The sequence below is a fragment of the Pteropus vampyrus genome, unplaced genomic scaffold (assembly GCF_000151845.1).
Source record: "Pteropus vampyrus isolate Shadow unplaced genomic scaffold, Pvam_2.0 Scaffold17, whole genome shotgun sequence".
Taxonomy (NCBI): Eukaryota; Metazoa; Chordata; class Mammalia; order Chiroptera; family Pteropodidae; genus Pteropus; species Pteropus vampyrus.
The window spans coordinates 7,146,196-7,154,918 of NW_011888798.1; the positions used below are offsets into that span (position 1 = coordinate 7,146,196).

Here is an 8,723-nt window from a genome sequence, read left to right on the forward strand (position 1 = left end):
GCCTCACAAACTTGGTAGTCTACAAAGAACTGAATTGAAGGGAAGGATTTTCCCAAGAACATTCGACAGCCTAACAGAACCATGGGCAAAGTGTGCATGATCATAAACCATCAATAACTAGCAAAATGAGAACCTCAACACTACAGCTTAAAAAGGCAAGAAATTCTGAGCGGACTCTCAGTGAAGACTTTATTGTCTGGGAGTTTGCAGTTCCAAGAAGAAATTAATCTATCTCTTCATTTTACTCTGTACCCCAGAGCCCTAATCACTAGTGAAAATAGTATACACCATAGATTTACCAATATTTAACAATATTCCTCAGAATGAGTTTGCATGTTTAACAAGAAATACCCATGAGTGCTGCTTAAACATACTTACAGTTCTCTTATGAAGTCACTCGGCAAAGACTTGTTATGCTCTGATTAGCTTATTAGTTCATTCTGGATCTGATAGAGAGTTTTGGGGCACTGTCTGTCAACTTGCAAGGAATTAGGACAGAAAATGCCTTTGAATTGTCTTTGTTCATTTAACCATGTCTCTGCAGATGTTCACTATTTAACATATCTTTTATTTGAAAAGTATGCTATTTGTGTAATCAATTAGAGATGTACCATTTTGAATAAATGGAGAAGTTTATAAGTAGATTAAAATGCTAAAGAGATATACTTCCCCCTCAAATGAGTGTCAACCTGTATATCAACATATGATTAATTCTGAATGTCTAAAGATCATTTCAGGCTCCCTAGTTAGTTCATGCAGTGATAATAAAAAATCGAACAGTATATAATTTATGAAGGCAGCCTATAATGATAGTTTTGCTTATACTTAGGTTGTTTACAAATGATCACAAATTATTTTTTTCTGTAAGAATGGAAATATGAGAGAGCTGTTGCTTTAAGGATTAAATTATTTAAAGTAATTATGTAGAAATATTAGTGGTGTTTTCAAGAGGTACAATGAAAAATTCAACTCATTATTTTCTTTCCAGTTCTGTCTACTCTTGTTACTTTAATAGAAATGAATTAGTGAGATGGCAATATAGTGCAATAAAAAGAGATTAGACTTTTGAAATAGATACAGAGCTACAGGACTGGATAGCTTCAAAGGGTGCCATTCACATGACAGGTTCCATGAATAGCATCCCCTGGAGTTGTGCAGTAGACGACGTGGGTGACCATAAACACTGGCCCTCAGGTACACAGTGTTGGGCTAGTTCTTGGCTCTTTGACCCTCCATTTATCTTTAAAATGGAGATTTTACACACCAGATAAGGTTCTTTTGTAAACAAAAAAAAGAACTTATCTACCAGATATGGTTCTTTTGTGAATTTTATGAAGATAGGGTTTTACAGGGTTTATTCCCATAACAACATTTAACGTAGTACCAAAAGCATGGTAGGTGCTTAATAACTATTAGCCTTAAAAACAGGTAAATGAGATGAAATCTGAAAAGTTGATAAGAAGAGTGAAAAAGATAATGTCCACTTAGGATCTAAAACTTAATTTTAAGTCTACGGCCATGCTACCCTGAGTAAGCCTGATCTCGTCTGATCTCAGCAGCTAAGCAGGGTCTGGCCTGGTTAGTACTTGGACAGGAGACCACCTAGGAAGACCAGGTGCGGTAGGCATAAAAAATAAAAAAATTAAGGATTGTAAGCTGACAAGGTCCCTGCAATCTGTGAGGTCAACCAAGGGTTGCCTTGCCTAAAAAATAAAAATAAAAAAAAAACAAAAAAACTTAAAAGACAAATAATGAAATCAATCTGGAAAGGTACCCTAAGCATTTGTGTGGCACCCATGGTTTGCTCCAGATACTGAATGCAGGCCTTAGGAGGGCAAGTGACACAGAATGAATATATGCATAATATAAGTATATAAATACTTAAAACTAGTCCTACTTATGTTTCATGACAAATAGAAAAATTAAATCAGAGAGTTGGTGGTACTTTTCATTTCAGTTTTAAAATTCTAAGAAATACATTTTTATATTTCTGTTCCAAGCCATTTTTTTCTAAATGCTCTAGAAAATACTTAATAATTCTATACACACAAATATGTGCACATACACACAGCCTACAAAATTTGGATACTTAATTAGAAAATGTTAATTTCCATCATGTAAATTTTTGGCTTTTACAAAAAAATGTAAAGCAGACATTGGAAATTGTTTCCTAGAAAAAAGAAAAGACACTGCAACAAAGAAAAAAGGTAGAAGAAAGTTTGCATGATTCAAGATACTAAAAATAAAAGTGTAATGACAATTACTATTGCTATCAATCTTCAATAATTTGTGTTGAATCCAGTCTCAAATGCAATGAAGCTTTATAAGATTTGTGATTACAGAGTGTAAAATATAACAGATGCTACAATATTTAGATGCCTGCTGGCATTTACCTTTCTTCTCTGCACAGTTCATTTCAACTATATGAAAATTTTATGTGTTATATAAAAGTAGCGAAAAAGAAATTTATTTGTAAAATAACCACAGGAGAATTGATAATGTTTCAGCAATGTGGTATTTGATTCACTTCAACTAGATGAACTATGTGAGAAAGTGGAGAATTTAATGATACAATATTAGTTTCAGTTTTCATATAGTGGAGATGCACAGGTCAAAAAATAACACTGATGTGGAATTCAGTTACTTTCTCTGTGGTGTCCAGAGCTGACTTTTTAGGCTGGGAACCCTACTGTTAGCTGGAGAAACGGTTTTGCTTTGAGGATTGCGATAGAATGGTATTGGCATTGTGACTTTGGAGAAATAGGCAGTGTTATATTTTGGAGGCAAGATACTTGGGGTGCAACATCTTATTTTTAAAAATACATTTTTCAAGTTATCAAATACTGGTCTTTAAAAAAATCCTTTTACGGTCTTATCTATGATTATATTATAAACGTGATTTCAAATTTCAGATACTCTAAAATAAGTAAAACACCAAATTGCTTACTTTAAAAATTTATGTTCCCTCTTATAAGAGATATATTTTTTTATTTCCCATTATATTTTTTTTTCAGAAAAATATTGAAAAAAATAATAAAAAATTTTCTAGATCTGCAAGCTAGAAACTTAGAAGTTATTCTTGGACACATCAATAAATCATCAATTTCTATTGATTTTATCTTCTAACTATCCACTAAATCTGTCTGCTTTTTTCTATCACCACTTCTACTCCTCCATACCTGGATTCTCTCCTGGAATGATGGAAACTTCTCTTTATACTTCCTGCATCTACACTTCCTAAGCAAATCTATTTTCCATAATGTTACAAAATATAAATCTGACCTTGTTCTACTTTTACTTATTTCAAGGGGTTTCCACTAATCCTAGTATTAACAACATGCTGAGAAGGGCTGGTGAGCACCAAGTTGCTTTGAAACTACCTACTCTCAGCTACATCTGCTCTTCTCTGGCTTTCTGCAGCCTTGTCATCTAGAGTCCATTTCCAGGTCCTAAAAGCCTTTAAAAAAAAATTAAGAACTTTCCCCATACCAGCAGTACTTCAAACTGAAATACACATGTCCCTGAACATGCATGGAGGTGTGCCATGCATCATACTGATAATTTCAAGAGTCAATTTCCGGATTCACAATGTCCATATGGATTTTCTCCATCAATGACCTGCCTCAGGACTCTGTCTACAGGTGAAGCCTCCTGATGCATCTCCCCTCATTTCTCACCTTCACAATTATTCTTCTTTTATTTTACAAACAAAAGAAGGTGGACCTTTCATTTATTCTGATCTTATTGTGGAATACTTTACCATATAGAATCTCTGGGGAACCAAAAGAGGAGCAATTCAAACCATGAGCATCAACAGTCTTCAGTCAAGGAACCGTATCGTTTCCCTTTTGATACATATTTCTGTTATGGGAAAGTGGGATATTAGAAATGAAGTATTTTGACTTCACGTGGATGTTCTGAATTCAGATACTTCGTGTAGTGGGGCAGTAGGAATAGTGATAGTTTTTCTTTACCCACTTCACTTCTTTTACCTCTTGTTGTCAAGAAGCAATGCTGCCAAGGGAGGGAAGAAGGGAGGATCTAAAGAGAGCAAAGCAAACAGAAGGTTGGTGAAGAAATAATGAAGACATCAGTATTTACTTTATACAGATGGCACACTAGAGGAGCCTCTGGCTTTATCTACCTATCCATTCATCTTAATTTCTGTCTGTCTTTCTTGGCTATCTACCTCTCTTAGAACATTCAAATTTTTTGTAAAAAGCTGTCTGGGAAATATCAGTTTGCTCTGAATTGCATTTTTACCAGTTGCATTAATAAGAGAGACTCTGGGGATTACTCTCATTCACCTTTTTCAGGGTCTGTTTCTCAGTTACACAAATATCTCTCCAAGATCCTAGTTTCAAATTTTTTGCATATTTACCCAAAAGTGGAAATGCTGGATCATGTGGTAGTTCTAGTTTTAATTTTTGATGAACCTCCATATTGTTTTCTATTGCAGGTGCACCATTTTACATTCCCAACAATAGTATTTAAGGATTCCAATTTCTCTACATCCTTGCCAGTATTTGTTATTTTCTGATTTTCCTTTAAATAATGCTCATCCTAACAGATGTGAGGTGATATCATTATAGTTTTGATTTGCATTTCCCTGATGATTAATGATGTTGAGCATCTTTTCATATACCCATTGGCCATTCATATGTCTTTTCAGAAATGTCTGTTCAGGTCCTTGGCCCATTTTCAATCAGGTTATTTATTTATTTATTTATTTATTTATTTATTTTTGCTATTGAATTGTGGGAGTTCCTTATATATTTTAAATAATCCCTTATCAATGTATGTATGCATATATTTTCTCTCATTACATAGGTTGCCATTTTGCTGTTACATTGTTTCCTTTGCTACACAGAAGCTTTTCAGTTTGATATAGTTTAACTTATCTATTTTTGCTTTTGTTGTCTGTGGTTTTGGTGTCATATCTATCTCTGGGAATATCAATAATTTTATGTTTTTGTTTAAAGTTTCTTTGCATGGTTTATTGCCTCCAACTTATTTCATTCAGTTCTTTCATTTTAGTCTTTATCTTCCCTATCAAAGGCTTTCCTCTACTGTTTTGTAACCCTCAATGGTCTGCTCATATTTAAGATGAAGGGGAAAAGCTGCAGGAAGTTTTAAATGGTTGGGTTGTTTAACTGTTTAAATAGTTGATTGCGAGATTCACTGCAGAAAAATGTGGTTTGGCTTTATTGAGAAGCCTCTTATATTTGTCTGTCTCTTCAGGGCTTTTCTCTTGTGTTAGTCAGATTCCCCAGAGAAGATGCATCTAGTCTCCATAAAGATTTATCTGACAGTATTTCAAAGCAGATGAAGGAAGAGGAGGGCCAGGAGGATATCAGCCTTCAGTAAAAATGCATCCATTTAATTAGCATATTCAGTGCTCTACTTCAGCATGCATAATGAGTCAAACCCAGAGACTCTCTGTTTAAAGCAAAACACATACTTCCAGCTCTGTTCTAGGAGGAGAGGATGAGACAATGTAGAAGAGGGGATCTGCTTCTTCTTCTTCTTAAGTAGTTTTCAACCAGAAAATTCTCTTTATTTTAGTTCTCTCTCATTCACTTCCATATTCCGATAGTTGGTGCCACTAATTCTTAAGACTTTGAATATTGTGTTATTTAAAACATGGCTTAGTTATTAGCTTTCCAGTTTAGCATCCAGGTTGGTTTTTTTTTTTGGCATTTTTGTTTGTTTTCTGATTCAGTTTTCACACTCATTCTTCTATTTTCTAGATTGAAGAAGTACATTGCCATTCCCTCGTATCTCTCATCCTCCTCAATCTTGTGAAGTTAAACAAATTTTTTAAAAATTATCTTTATATTGATGTTTCTGGAGATAGTAAAATTATATATGTGCTCAATCTTGGCTTTATTTGGAAACTCACTTGTCTTAAAAATCCTTGTTTTTATTGTCTTTCAAGGAACAAAAGTACAAGTGTGTGTGTGTGCATGTGTGTGTAGTTAAATCTGTCCATTTTTTTCAATATGTTTCTGATATGTTTTTGAGAACTCCTTCCTACACCAAGGTTAAAACAATTCTATTTTTTCTTAAATCTCTACTCCTTCTAAAACGTATTTTTGGTCTAAGAAATGAAGTAGATTTCAATTTTATTACTTTCAGAATATCTCCACACTGTTTATTAAGTAGCTAATTATTTCCTCACTGACTTATAATAACATTTTTATCTTTAGAAAATTTTAATATAGTATATAGATCTATTTTAGAGTTTTACAGTTTGTTTAATTTTTTAATTCTCTATTCAACCAGACCATTTTTATTTATTATGTCCTTATTATATATTTTGACATCTGAAAAATTATTCTCTACTTTTTTTCCCAAAACATTTTGTCTGGTCTTGCTCATTTCTAATAGTTATATAGGTATGTATTTCCATTATAATAAAAAAATGTCGTACACTGACTTTGAAATTATATATTATTTAGTCAAACATGGAAATTTATAGAAGTATTGTGTTTTTTCTATTATTGTAACCTACTTTCATGTCTTGTTTGATTATATAGGACTCTCTCCATATGTTTTTTGTTTGTTTTGGTTTTATATATTTTATATATTTTTCTAAATCATTTATTTATTTATTTATTTATTTATTTATTTATTTATTATTTTTGACCTCGCAGATTGCAAGGACCTTGTCAGTTTACAGTCCCTTATTTTTTATATTTTATGCCTGCAGCACCTGTTCTTCCTAGGTGGTCTCCCATCCAAGTCCTGACCAGGCCCAACCCTGCTTAGCTTCCGAGATCAGACGGGATCGGGCTTCTTCAGGGTGGCATGGCTGTAGACTATATTTTATATTTTTATTGTTATTGTGAACATGCTAGAAAGTGGCATGGAAGATAAAACCTTGCTTTGTCTTTTTTTCATATCCTGGACTCTTTCTAACAGAATTCTTAGGCTCGTCTATACAAGGGTTTCTCAAACTGAGCTGTTCAGAAAAATCATAGGGGTTACTTTTCAAATATCTTCATGTCTAGTCCCATTGCCTAGAAATTCTGATTTAATTAGTCTGATCTGAGGCTAGAGTGTTAATATATTTTTAAGAACCTCCTGCAAAATCTAATGTTTGAACGAGTTTGAGAATCACTGCTCTATTGTTCCCGTAATTCTCAAACTTTACATACACTAGAATCGTCTGGAGATCTCTTGAAAAACAAACAAACAAACAAATAAAATTAGATGCACAGGCTGCATTAATTTAGAACCTTTGGGGTGGGTCTCAAGCAGCAGAATTTTTTAAAATCCCCATTTAATCCCAATGGGCAGCTAAGTGTGAGAACTTCTGTCCCACATCCTTGCTCTGTGATCCAAGAATCAGCAAAATCAGCATCACCTGTGAGCTTGTTAGACCTATAGCAAGGTCACAGGTGAGTTGAATGCATCAAGTTTCAAGCACTCTGCCCCCATACAGTGTTATTGATAAGTGTGTTCCCAAACTTGTCTGCTCATTTAATTCAATTTCAGAGTTTAAAAAATACTACTGCTAGGCCTTAGACTAGACTAATTGAATTAGCATCTCCAAGAGATGGGGCTTAGGCATAGTTGGGTTTTAAGTTCTCCAGGTGATTCTAATTTGCAGCCAAGATATAACCATTAACCTATGTATGAAGGCTACCATATTTCATGTCTTCTCCAATTTAATAAAAATAAAACATATGTGACTTTCATCTGAGCAGTCATTAAAAGAAGGTGTTGCTGTGTTCTTAATGAGTTTTCAAATTACTTTTGAACAATATATCTTTTAAGTATTAAAAAGGATAGCTTTATCTATTACACATGCCAAAAATAGGCTTGCTTTACTTATAAGAGACACAAGCAAATTGAAGTTCTGAGGATCACATGTGACACACATGGAAATAATTAATGAAAATAACATTTGAAGCTCAATTAATGCATGCTGAGATGATTTGCATTTTGAAGGAGCCTTGAGAATCCACATGGCCTACCAGGGATCTCACTTTGAAGCCCCTATGCTAGATTATAGATACCTCACAAGCAGGAATACTTCTTTGTTTATTTTAATTCATAGAATGACATTGTTGATTGAGTGCCCTAAGCTAAATAAGCCACTTAGGTTCACATTCATAAAAACAACAAATAATATTATCTTGATCAAGTCCTTCCTAAGAAATGGTGATTAAATATCTCATGTTCTCTTTGTGTGCAATTTCTTTCCAAGAAGTAGAGGAAACTGATTTGCCTTTAATGAACCTATGTTGCCTACAAATTGATGTCCACAGATTTTTTACTTTATTAATTGTCTCAGAAACTTAGCCAGCAATGATTTATATGAAATAGTCCCTCTTGTTGCAGGCTCTGCAGTCAACTAATTGATGGCTGTATGAATTATGCATCCTAAGCCAAATGCAAGGGTGCATGAAAGATGCAGCCAAGGTCATTTTCCACTAAAAAGAATACAGTGACTAAATGCCTTTTAAAACAGGCTTTATTACTTTAATTTTGTTGCTTTCTTCATGTATATATCAAGTCCAGAGTAATAAGCAAGTTCTAAAGTCACACTTTCTAAAAAGATGCAGGCACCCAAAATTCAATATTGTGCAGCCTGACAAAGGCTATAATTGAACGAATTTGGTAGAACTAAGGAAAGAACCAGAAATGGTATACAGGTACCTTTTTATCTGATTCCAAAATATGCCAAATCCCCCCAAATTTGCCTACAGTCACTC

General features: G+C 33.8%; 2 pseudogenes; one reads left to right on the forward strand and one right to left on the reverse strand.

The window, feature by feature from the left end:
• The first annotated feature begins 1,508 nt into the window (after nt 1-1,508).
• On the forward strand, nt 1,509-1,627 carry LOC111736109 (annotated as a pseudogene).
• Nucleotides 1,628-6,703: 5,076 nt separating this feature from the next.
• LOC111736083 lies at nt 6,704-6,822 on the reverse strand (annotated as a pseudogene).
• Nucleotides 6,823-8,723: the final 1,901 nt, after the last annotated feature.